This window comes from Syngnathus leptorhynchus, unplaced genomic scaffold (assembly GCF_054491065.1).
Source record: "Syngnathus leptorhynchus isolate UIUO unplaced genomic scaffold, UIUO_Slep HiC_scaffold_103, whole genome shotgun sequence".
Classification (NCBI taxonomy): Eukaryota; Metazoa; Chordata; class Actinopteri; order Syngnathiformes; family Syngnathidae; genus Syngnathus; species Syngnathus leptorhynchus.
In genome coordinates this window covers 220,001-228,542 of record NW_028232070.1, presented here as the reverse complement: position 1 = coordinate 228,542, position 8,542 = coordinate 220,001, and positions in this window count along the sequence as shown.

The window sequence follows — 8,542 nt, the reverse complement described above, 5'->3', positions numbered from 1 at the left end:
GGGCTGGATCAAAAAAGAACCGGGCGACCCGTTAAAATTGCTTAGCCGAGGTCCTGGAAGCCTAACACGGCGTGATCTTGTGCAAAAAGCCGCTCCCGAGCTCCAGCTGGAAGTGTAAAAAGAACCGGGCTGGATAAAAAAAAGAACCGGGCGACCCGTTAAAATTGCTTAGCCGAGGTCCTGGAAGCCTAACACGGCGTGTTCTTGTGCAAAAAGCCGCTCCCGAGCTCCAGCTGGAAGTGTAAAAAGAACCAGGCTGGATAAAAAAAAGAACCGGGCTGGATCAAAAAAGAACCGGGCGACCCGTTAAAATTGCTTAGCCGAGGTCCTGGAAGCCTAACACGGCGTGTTCTTGTGCAAAAAGCCGCTCCCGAGCTCCAGCTGGAAGTGTAAAAAGAACCAGGCTGGATAAAAAAAAGAACCGGGCTGGATCAAAAAAGAACCGGGCGACCCGTTAAAATTGCTTAGCCGAGGTCCTGGAAGCCTAACACGGCGTGTTCTTGTGCAAAAAGCCGCTCCCGAGCTCCAGCTGGAAGTGTAAAAAGAACCAGGCTGGATAAAAAAAAGAACCGGGCTGGATCAAAAAAGAACCGGGCGACCCGTTAAAATTGCTTAGCCGAGGTCCTGGAAGCCTAACACGGCGTGTTCTTGTGCAAAAAGCCGCTCCCGAGCTCCAGCTGGAAGTGTAAAAAGAACCGGGCTGGATAAAAAAAGAACCGGGCTGGTTCAAAAAAGAACCGGGCAACCCGTTAAAATTGCTTAGCCGAGGTCCTGGAAGCCTAACACGGCGTGATCTTGTGCAAAAAGCCGCTCCCGAGCTCCAGCTGGAAGTGTAAAAAGAACCGGGCTGGATAAAAAAAGAACCGGGCTGGATCAAAAAAGAACCGGGCGACCCGTTAAAATTGCTTAGCCGAGGTCCTGGAAGCCTAACACGGCGTGATCTTGCCCGAAATTCGGCCTCTATACTTCCATTTTAGGTACCAGGCGCTCATAGTGTGTTGGTCCCACTAGTCAGTGTACTGGTCCCACTCGCTAGTGTACTGGTCCCCCTAGTCAGTGTACTCATCCAGTTACCCCCCGTTTTCCAAAACACCATCGGCACGTATAAGGGGGGGACTCCTGAGAGAGATGAGGTATATGGCAGCGCAACACCAATCCGCTCCGCGCTGGTTCCCATGTCGGCTACGGATGAATAAAACCAGCCTGTCCCCCCTGGAGCTCACGAGACACGGAATTTTTTCTAAGTGCCAACGGCTCTTCCGAGCAAACGTGTCCGCTCCGGCTGGTTCCCCCGTCGGCCTCGAATGACGAAAAATGCCGGTCTCCGCCCGGAGCTCATGACAAACGAAAAATTTTCTAAGTGCCAACGGCACTAGCGAGCGAATGTGTCCGCTCGGCGCTGGTTCCCGGGTCGAACCCGGAAGACGAAAAACGCCGGTCCTCGCCCGGAGCTCATGACAAACGAAAAATTTTCTAAGTGCCAACGGCACTAGCGAGCGAATGTGTCCGCTCGGCGCTGGTTCCCGGGTCGAACCCGGAAGACGAAAAACGCCGGTCTCCGCCCGGAGCTCATGACAAACGAAAAATTTTCTAAGTGCCAACGGCACTAGCGAGCGAATGTGTCCGCTCGGCGCTGGTTCCCGGGTCGAACCCGGAAGACGAAAAACGCCGCTCTCCGCCCGGAGCTCATGACAAACGAAAAATTTTCTAAGTGCCAACGGCACTAGCGAGCGAATGTGTCCGCTCGGCGCTGGTTCCCGGGTCGAACCCGGAAGACGAAAAACGCCGGTCCTCGCCCGGAGCTCATGACAAACGAAAAATTTTCTAAGTGCCAACGGCACTAGCGAGCGAATGTGTCCGCTCGGCGCTGGTTCCCGGGTCAAACCCGGAAGACGAAAAACGCCGCTCTCCGCCCGGAGCTCATGACAAACGAAAAATTTTCTAAGTGCCAACGGCACTAGCGAGCGAATGTGTCCGCTCGGCGCTGGTTCCCGGGTCGAACCCGGAAGACGAAAAACGCCGGTCTCCGCCCGGAGCTCATGACAAACGAAAAATTTTCTAAGTGCCAACGGCACTAGCGAGCGAATGTGTCCGCTCGGCGCTGGTTCCCGGGTCGAACCCGGAAGACGAAAAACGCCGGTCTCCGCCCGGAGCTCATGACAAACGAAAAATTTTCTAAGTGCCAACGGCACTTGCGAGCGAATGTGTCCGCTCGGCGCTGGTTCCCGGGTCGAACCCGGAAGACGAAAAACGCCGGTCTCCGCCCGGAGCTCATGACAAACGAAAAATTTTCTAAGTGCCAACGGCACTTGCGAGCGAATGTGTCCGCTCGGCGCTGGTTCCCGGGTCGAACCCGGAAGACGAAAAACGCCGGTCCTCGCCTGGAGGTCCCAGCAAAATCAGCGAAAAAACGACTAAGTGTCAACTTTCGAAAAAACGGCTAAGTGTCGACTTTCGAAAAAACGGCTAAGTGTCAACTTTCGAAAAAACGGCTAAGTGTCAACTTTCGAAAAAACGACTAAGTGCCCACGGCTCTGCGGGGCTTGTGAGTCCGCCCCGCGCCGGTTCGGCGGTCGGCCTCAAAAAGCGAAAAATCAGCCTCTCTCCCTGGAGCTCACCAAAAATTTGTCGAAATTTTTCTAAGTTCTCCTCGAGGTACCAGGGGGTGAGGTACCCGGGCTAAGGTGCAGTACCTTTTTTGGTCTTCAGGTGCGCCAGAGTACAATGAAATGGTCCCAGTAGTCAGTGTACTCATCGACTTTCCCCCCGTTTTCCAAAGCACCTCGTTTACGAGTATGGAGGAGATGGTGCTGGTCTCCCCACGGCGTCGGACACGCCGTCCTCGACAGCACAAGGTCGGATAGAAGACCTGGAAAGCGCCGTGGCACGCGCTGGAGGTGGGCACTTTGGCGAAAAAACGACTAAGTGTCAACTTTCGAAAAAACGACTAAGTGTCAACTTTCGAAAAAACGGCTAAGTGTCAACTTTCGAAAAAACGACTAAGTGTCACCTCTCTGAAAAAATGGCAAAGTGTCGCCTCTCTGAAAATTTTCTAAGTGCCCACGGCTCTGCGGGCTCGTGCATCCGAGCCGCGCCGGTTCTGCAACCGGCCTAGAATGACGAAAAATAACGGTCTCCTCCTGGAGCTCACAGCCAACTTGGCAAAAAGTTTCTAAGTGCCCACGGCCCTGCCGAGCTTTGGCGTCCGCCCAGCGCCGGTTCCGCAGTCGGCCTCCAATGACGAAAAATAACGGTCTCCTCCTGGAGCTCACAGCCAACTTGGCAAAAAGTTTCTAAGTGCCCACGGCCCTGCCGAGCTTTGGCGTCCGCCCAGCGCCGGTTCCGCAGTCGGCCTCGAATGACGAAAAATAACGGTCTCCTCCTGGAGCTCACAGCCAACTTGGCAAAAAGTTTCTAAGTGCCCACGGCCCTGCCGAGCTTTGGCGTCCGCTCAGCGCCGGTTCCGCAGTCGGCCTCGAATGACGAAAAATAACGGTCTCCTCCTGGAGCTCACAGCCAACTTGGCAAAAAGTTTCTAAGTGCCCACGGCCCTGCCGAGCTTTGGCGTCCGCCCAGCGCCGGTTCCGCAGTCGGCCTCGAATGACGAAAAATAACGGTCTCCTCCTGGAGCTCACAGCCAACTTGGCAAAAAGTTTCTAAGTGCCCACGGCCCTGCCGAGCTTTGGCGTCCGCTCAGCGCCGGTTCCGCAGTCGGCCTCGAATGACGAAAAATAACGGTCTCCTCCTGGAGCTCACAGCCAACTTGGCAAAAAGTTTCTAAGTGCCCACGGCCCTGCCGAGCTTTGGCGTCCGCCCAGCGCCGGTTCCGCAGTCGGCCTCGAATGACGAAAAATAACGGTCTCCTCCTGGAGCTCACAGCCAACTTGGCAAAAAGTTTCTAAGTGCCCACGGCCCTGCCGAGCTTTGGCGTCCGCCCAGCGCCGGTTCCGCAGTCGGCCTCGAATGACGAAAAATAACGGTCTCCTCCTGGAGCTCACAGCCAACTTGGCAAAAAGTTTCTAAGTGCCCACGGCCCTGCCGAGCTTTGGCGTCCGCCCAGCGCCGGTTCCGCAGTCGGCCTCGAATGACGAAAAATAACGGTCTCCTCCTGGAGCTCACAGCCAACTTGGCAAAAAGTTTCTAAGTGCCCACGGCCCTGCCGAGCTTTGGCGTCCGCCCAGCGCCGGTTCCGCAGTCGGCCTCGAATGACGAAAAATAACGGTCTCCTCCTGGAGCTCACAGCCAACTTGGCAAAAAGTTTCTAAGTGCCCACGGCCCTGCCGAGCTTTGGCGTCCGCCCAGCGCCGGTTCCGCAGTCGGCCTCGAATGACGAAAAATAACGGTCTCCTCCTGGAGCTCACAGCCAACTTGGCAAAAAGTTTCTAAGTGCCCACGGCCCTGCCGAGCTTTGGCGTCCGCCCAGCGCCGGTTCCGCAGTCGGCCTCGAATGACGAAAAATAACGGTCTCCTCCTGGAGCTCACAGCCAACTTGGCAAAAAGTTTCTAAGTGTCACATCTCTGAAAAAACGGCTAAGTGTCGACTTTCGAAAAAACGGCAAAGTGTCACATCTCTGAAAAAACGGCTAAGTGTCGACTTTCGAAAAAACGGCTAAGTGTCAACTTTCGAAAAAACGGCTAAGTGTCGCCTCTCTGAAAAAACGGCAAAGTGTCAACTTTCGAAAAAACGACAGAGTGTCGCCTCTCTGAAAAAACGACTAAGTGTCGACTCTGAGAAAATGGCAAAGTGCCCACGGCTCTGCGGGCTCGTGCATCCGACCCGCGCCGGTTCCCCAGCCGGCCTGAAATAAGGCAAAACCAGCCTCTCCGCCTGGAGCTCAGAGCCAACTTGGCGAATATTTTCTAAGTGCCCACGGCTCTGCGTGGCTACGGCGTCTGCCCAGCGCCGGTTCCTGGGTCGAACCCCGAGGACGAGGAATGCCGGTCTCCGCCTGGAGGTCCCAGCTTAATCGGCGAAAATTTTCTAAGTGCCCACGGCTCTGCCGGGCTCGTGCATCCGACCCGCGCCGGTTCCCCAGCCGGCCTGAAATAAGGCAAAACCAGGCTCTCCCCCTGGAGCTCAGAGCCAATTGTGGCGAAAAAACGACTAAGTGTCAACTTTCGAAAAAACGACTAAGTGTCAACTTTCCAAAAAAACGGCTAAGTGTCGACTTTCGAAAAAACGGCTAAGTGTCAACTTTCGAAAAAACGACTAAGTGTCGCCTCTGAAAAAACGACTAAGTGTCGCCTCTCTGAAAAAACGACTAAGTGCCCACGGCTCTGCGGGGCTTGTGAGTCCGCCCCGCGCCGGTTCGGCGGTCGGCCTCAAAAAGCGAAAAATCAGCCTCTCTCCCTGGAGCTCACCAAAAATTTGTCGAAATTTTTCTAAGTTCTCCTCGAGGTACCAGGGGGTGAGGTACCCGGGCTAAGGTGCAGTACCTTTTTTGGTCTTCAGGTGCGCCAGAGTACAATGAAATGGTCCCAGTAGTCAGTGTACTCATCGACTTTCCCCCCGTTTTCCAAAGCACCCCGTTTACGAGTATGGAGGAGATGGTGCTGGTCTCCCCACGGCGTCGGACACGCCGTCCTCGACAGCACAAGGTCGGATAGAAGACCTGAAAAGCGCCGTGGCACGCGCTGGAGGTGTCACTGTGGCGAAAAAGTGACTAAGTGTCAACTTTCGAAAAAACGGCTAAGTGTCAACTTTCGAAAAAACGGCTAAGTGTCAACTTTCGAAAAAACGGCTAAGTGTCAACTTTCGAAAAAACGACTAAGTGTCGCCTCTCTGAAAAAACGGCAAAGTGTCAACTTTCGAAAAAACGACTAAGTGTCAACTTTCGAAAAAACGACTAAGTGTCACCTCTCTGAAAAAATGGCAAAGTGTCAACTGCGAATGTGGTGGTGCATGGAAGGAAGTGGAGGACGGCCGCCTCCTTAAACACAGGCCGAAGAGGAGCGTCAGGGCCGGCTCCTTAAACACGGACCGAGTGTCGCCCTTAACACAGACCAAGCGGAGGACGGCCGCCTCCCTAAATACAGGCCGAACCGGAGCGCGAGGGCCGCTCCTTAAACACGGACCGAGTGTCGCCCTTAACACAGACCAAGGGGAGGACGGCCGCCTCCTTAAACACAGGCCGGAGAGGAGCGTCAGGGCCAGGCTCCTCAAACATGGACCGAGTGTCGCCCTTAACACAGACCAAGCGGAGGACGGCCGCCTCCCTAAATACAGGCCGAACCGGAGCGCGAGGGCCAGGCTCCTTAAACACGGACCGAGTGTCGCCCTTAACACAGACCAAGGGGAGGACGGCCGCCTCCTTAAACACAGGCCGGAGAGGAGCGTCAGGGCCAGGCTCCTCAAACATGGACCGAGTGTCGCCCTTAACACAGACCAAGGGGAGGACGGCCGCCTCCTTAAACACAGGCCGGAGAGGAGCGTCAGGGCCAGGCTCCTCAAACATGGACCGAGTGTCGCCCTTAACACAGACCAAGGGGAGGACGGCCGCCTCCTTAAACACAGGCCGGAGAGGAGCGTCAGGGCCAGGCTCCTCAAACATGGACCGAGTGTCGCCCTTAACACAGACCAAGGGGAGGACGGCCGCCTCCTTAAACACAGGCCGGAGAGGAGCGTCAGGGCCAGGCTCCTCAAACATGGACCGAGTGTCGCCCTTAACACAGACCAAGCGGAGGACGGCCGCCTCCCTAAATACAGGCCGAACCGGAGCGCGAGTGTCGCTCCTTAAACACGGACCGAGTGGAGGACGGCCGCCTCCTTAAACACAGGCCGAACAAAATGACACAAAGTGTCAACTGCGAATGTTGTCCATCCAAGGAAGGAGCGTGATGCCCGGCCGGCTCCTTAAACACAGGCCGAGAGTCGCCCCGGACGGTCCGCCTCGCGGCGCCCGTCTGCTCGGATAAAATGACACAAAGTGTCAACTACGAATGTTGTCCATCCAAGGAGGGAGCGTGATGCCCGGCCGGCTCCGAAAACACAGGCCGAGAGTCGCCCCGGACGGTCCGCCTCGCGGCGCCCGTCTGCTCGGATAAAATGACACAAAGTGTCAACTGCGAATGTTGTCCATCCAAGGAAGGAGCGTGATGCCCGGCCGGCTCCTTAAACACAGGCCGAGAGTCGCCCCGGACGGTCCGCCTCGCGGCGCCCGCCCGCTCGGATAAAATGACACAAAGTGTCAACTACGAATGTTGTCCATCCAAGGAAGGAGCGTGATGCCCGGCCGGCTCCTTAAACACAGGCCGAGAGTCGCCCCGGACGGTCCGCCTCGCGGCGCCCGTCTGCTCGGATAAAATGACACAAAGTGTCAACTGCGAATGTTGTCCATCCAAGGAAGGAGCGTGATGCCCGGCCGGCTCCTTAAACACAGGCCGAGAGTCGCCCCGGACGGTCCGCCTCGCGGCGCCCGCCCGCTCGGATAAAATGACACAAAGTGTCAACTACGAATGTTGTCCATCCAAGGAAGGAGCGTGATGCCCGGCCGGCTCCTTAAACACAGGCCGAGAGTCGCCCCGGACGGTCCGCCTCGCGGCGCCCGTCTGCTCGGATAAAATGACACAAAGTGTCAACTACGAATGTTGTCCATCCAAGGAGGGAGCGTGATGCCCGGCCGGCTCCGAAAACACAGGCCGAGAGTCGCCCCGGACGGTCCGCCTCGCGGCGCCCGTCTGCTCGGATAAAATGACACAAAGTGTCAACTGCGAATGTTGTCCATCCAAGGAAGGAGCGTGATGCCCGGCCGGCTCCTTAAACACAGGCCGAGAGTCGCCCCGGACGGTCCGCCTCGCGGCGCCCGCCCGCTCGGATAAAATGACACAAAGTGTCAACTACGAATGTTGTCCATCCAAGGAAGGAGCGTGATGCCCGGCCGGCTCCTTAAACACAGGCCGAGAGTCGCCCCGGACGGTCGCCTCGCGGCGCCCGTCTGCTCGGATAAAATGACACAAAGTGTCAACTACGAATGTTGTCCATCCAAGGAGGGAGCGTGATGCCCGGCCGGCTCCGAAAACACAGGCCGAGAGTCGCCCCGGACGGTCCGCCTCGCGGCGCCCGTCTGCTCGGATAAAATGACACAAAGTGTCAACTGCGAATGTTGTCCATCCAAGGAAGGAGCGTGATGCCCGGCCGGCTCCTTAAACACAGGCCGAGAGTCGCCCCGGACGGTCCGCCTCGCGGCGCCCGCCCGCTCGGATAAAATGACACAAAGTGTCAACTACGAATGTTGTCCATCCAAGGAGGGAGCGTGAGGCCCGGCCGGCTCCGAAAACACAGGCCGAGAGTCGCCCCGGACGGTCCGCCTCTCGAGGCGCCCGCCCGCTCGGATAAAATGACACAAAGTGTCAACTACGAATGTTGTCCATCCAAGGAGGGAGCGTGAGGCCCGGCCGGCTCCGAAAACACAGGCCGAGAGTCGCCCCGGACGGTCCGCCTCTCGAGGCGCCCGCCCGCTCGGATAAAATGACACAAAGTGTCAACTACGAATGTTGTCCATCCAAGGAGGGAGCGTGATGCCCGGCCGGCTCCGAAAACACA